Source organism: Convolutriloba macropyga, chromosome 13 (genome assembly GCF_964194025.1).
Source record: "Convolutriloba macropyga chromosome 13, txConMacr16.3, whole genome shotgun sequence".
NCBI lineage: Eukaryota > Metazoa > Xenacoelomorpha > Acoela > Convolutidae > Convolutriloba > Convolutriloba macropyga.
Genome location: NC_134480.1, coordinates 639386 through 643549, shown reverse-complemented (window position 1 = coordinate 643549; position 4164 = coordinate 639386). Strand labels below are relative to the sequence as shown.

Here is a 4164-nt window from a genome sequence, read left to right as displayed (position 1 = left end):
GAATTGGCGAGGGTAATTATTTGCTGCAATTATCAGAGGGGTATTTATGTGACATGTTGAAGTTTTGTTTACATGTTTTAGGTCAAATTAAACTGTGAAAATAATTGGCGGGGGTTTTCAATTACCCTAGTTATCTGAGGGGTAATTATTTGGCATGTTGAATTATGGTTTACAAGTTTTAGGTCATATTAAATTGTGAAATTATTTGGCGTGGGTGTTCAATTACCCAACTTATCTCAGGGTTACTATGTGACATGTCGAATTTTGGTTATTAAGCTTTCAGTCAATTGCAAAGATTGTTCCCCTAATTGTTTGAATCAATTGCGTAACAATTGTCTTTTGCGCGCTCATTAATTGGAAAAAGTCAAGATAACAAGAGGTAGTTTTGATCTACCGTCCTCTGGGTTTTGGGCCCAGCGCGCTCCCACTGCGCCATCTTGCTAAATAAAATTATATATGCATTATTTTTTGTACATTCTTTGAAAAAGGATGTTAAATAAAAGAAAAAAAATGTATTAAAATAGTATAAAATGGGACACAGTATAAATTATGAGCATCAAAATACAAAATTACTCAATCATTTACAATAAGTTGTTTAAACATCAATGAACCTTAAGGTACACTTAGCCGAGTGGCTAATGAAATTCGATAAAAAGAGTTTAGAAAACTCACGAGAAACAGTTACGACAAACATATACTATCGACCTTATTAACTTCAGCTTTTTAAATTCCAAAATGAACACTACTACATATAGTTATTTATGAAATTCAACACGTGCACATCATGAATATTGTTCTAGTTGGTTTGGAAAAACTTAAATAGTTGAAGTGCCGCAAAAAATGCGTAGAATCCACCCAAATTTTGCATCCTCTGAAGTGGTTGATGTTTTATTTTTTGGTACTTTTTACCGAAAAATTTGTAATGTGTTATTGATCGAGCCAGAGAAACCGCATAATAGTAATTTCTGTTGAGTCGAGCCATCAAAATCCAATGTTTACCGACTTCTTTACTTGGAGCAGTGTTAATGATTGCAAAGCTGAATTTGGGTAAATTTGGAATGAAATCTGCCGGAAACGATCTGATGTATTTGAATTTTAGATCAGGAATGCGTTCAATAAATGGTTGACGAGAATGATTATCCATGACAAAAAATTTTCTGTTTCAATTCGCAAGCTAATTTGGAACAGAGATTTCTCACATTACAATCAAGTTGAAATGATTTGTTCTTTTCAAAAAAGCAACAATCCTTAGATTGGGGAGTTTTACGTATATGATCTCCTGTAGATTTACTTACACTCTCTTCACTGTTACTGGTGACATCGGGATGAAAGATAATAATGATGATTAATAGTCCCAGAAATACCGCACAAATAAGGTATACATATAAGTTTGGAGTAGGTCTATCCCAATTTTCATCCATTCCCTAGCTTGATATTATAGTATGAAAAGGGTTGCAACTGCGCTATGAAAATACATATCCAACAAATGTTCCAACGCAGAAGGCAATAGTATAAAAACCTTAAAAAATTGAAAAGAAAAATAAAAAATTTTGATTAATGCAGAATTCTTCAGACGTTTTTAGCAACTGTTCCAAACTGATCAATTTTATTTGTTGAGATTCGTTCTCCGAGAACAATTAGCTCGGTTACATTGGTTAGCGGACGCTCAAAGAACATTTCTAAACGAAGACTTTCCCCACTGAGTTCAGGATAATGAACATTTTCACAAGCATCTTGGAGTGAGGTGAAATCGAATGCAAGCACATAATGATCTGTAAAGAAATCATTCGGTAGCGCAGAAATTTCTTCGTTGAAGTTCATTGCCTTCATTGTTGTAACATAAGCTCTACAATTGTTGGTTGTATCAATTGAGGCAACAGCTCTCCCCCCTCGAATAATTTCTAGCTCCCGCAATCCAAACTTTCGATAATGAAAAGGATTTTCTTGAAAAAGAGCGGTGAATGCTGATTTAGTTAAGACGTGTGCTGAGGTACGGTTACCTTGAGAGGTTACTCTACCTCTGTCTTATGGTGTCTCAAGAATATAGTATAATCTTAAGGCTTACCTGACTAACTAAGGTTCTAGATTTCTAGTCTATTACTCTTCTATCTGAGCTTCAGTAGACAGTGCACCGGCCGAAATGCTAAAGTCTAACGTATATCTCAATACTAAAACAAGAGCGGAGTAGAGAGAGAGAGAAATATACTTTATTATTATATCAGGTCTGACTGGTACCGACTAAAGGGGTAGCGTGTTGTGTTACCAACGGGTAAACAGTTAAACAATTAAGGGAAAGGTTTTTCCATATTTTCAACCAATCAGGGTTGAGTATTTTAGTTTATATTTATTAACATAAATAAAGTCTCTAAATCCTTTTGTTGGAAGTCAACAATGTCTCCATCTTTCCGGGTTTTAGAGTTTTTTGAAAGTCGTCTGTACTATGTGTCAATTTCTCTTTATATCTCTCTGAAGAATTTTTTCTTTCTTTTTGTAAGTGTTGCTTGGTAATCGGTTTCGTCAAAGAGCAGAGTCCCAGACATAGGTTGCCCACAGAGCAAGGAATGAACATCAATAACCACAAAAGTATCTATTCCAGTACCACATCCAGTGGGTGAAGATCCTTTTGTGTAGTTCCAGTGTCGATGTGTTGTGGCGCTCCTAATGTCCGATGACTTACCTGACTTACCTGGTTAATATTGTTAGTTGTTGAAGTGTTTAATAAGTGTTCTGTGTTAATACGTATAATACGCAGTATCCCTTCCGGTTGGAAGAGTTGTGTTGAAATTGTAATTATGTAATTCGACGGAGAAATCGAGGGTAGTGAGTTTGTCAACTAAGTGTTGTTGATAATCATGGAACTTGATAGTGACATGTGATTTTGGCCATATGATATATTTTGTTACTGAAGAGGAACATGTATTCGCATTTTTGATGTCTCCCGAAATCAGGAGTTATTCTGATGCTATTAATTTTTACAAACTGTTCTTTCATACTCCTACTAGTGTGGGTAACTTTAGTTCAATGTTATGCTTCGCGTTTGTCGTATCTGTAAATTTTTTGAAGGCTACAGATCTCGCTTATTCTCGTTATAATGGGTGAGCGCAAAAAAGTCCCATTGCATGATGCCCATTAACAGTAATTTCATAATTGTTTAAAAGGTTTGCCGGATACCATACAGTCTTCCAAATAATCAAAGAAAAATATTTCAGTTTTTGTTACAGACATAGTTGTTAGTTGTTACTAATGTATTACATATCATTACATAGAATGGTTGGAGTATATTCTGTTAATTACATGTCTCGTTTGTTATACTAATGTTAATTGCATATAAATGTACTTTGTATTGGATATGAAAATTTCGAATTGTGAACATTTTCGATGTTTCGTCTGTTTTACATTTTTTGTATTTGTTGTAGGCAAGGTTAGGTATTGTAAAATACTTTGTGTACGGAATATTATCTTTTTAGTAAAGCTTCTACATGTATTACATGAGGAAAACTAGTAAAGATTTTGACAGGTTTTTCATGGTATGACTCATGTTGTGAGTCGTCATTGCATGCAATCCATGTTAGAATTGTGCATGTGTGTTTGTACACATTACTATAGTGTATTATTTTACACTGTGTTATTCATTCCTCTAATTACTAATACACTGTTCTATTTTTATTTTCTTTTTATTTACAAAATTGCATATATCTAACTATGGAAAATTTTGCATATATACATGTATACAATTAACTAAGAAGAGGGGTTGAAAAAAAAGTAAAAAGAAATTTGTATGTTTTTTTAGAATTTATTACACATTAAGTGTCGTAATAGTATAAATGGGGTTCAATAACTTTTAAGGATTGTTTGCAAAATGGGTACTATTTCTACCATTTATAAAATATTTAGTGCACGTGAAATATGCAGAAGAACATCTGTAGTTAGATGTATAACAATAAGTATTTATGACAATGTTACAATGCAATTGTTCTAATTACAAAATTTGTTACTACATTGAAGATTGTTACTGAGCAGAATTTGTTAAAGTCTCTCTGTTTGTTTAGGGTGATTTGTTCGATCCCTATATTGTTGATATTCTTTGATGAAGTGATCATCCTTTGAAAGAAAATATGCCACTAGATCAGTTATTTCATCTAGTGACACATCTGTTATTGATGC

At 33.5% G+C, this 4164-nt stretch overlaps 1 non-coding gene across 1 annotated transcript; it reads right to left on the bottom strand.

The window, feature by feature from the left end:
• Nucleotides 1-370: 370 nt before the first annotated feature.
• On the bottom strand, nucleotides 371-442 carry Trnal-caa (transfer RNA leucine (anticodon CAA)). The gene has a single exon. It is a non-coding gene; the product is annotated as a tRNA-Leu (tRNA).
• Nucleotides 443-4164: the final 3722 nt, after the last annotated feature.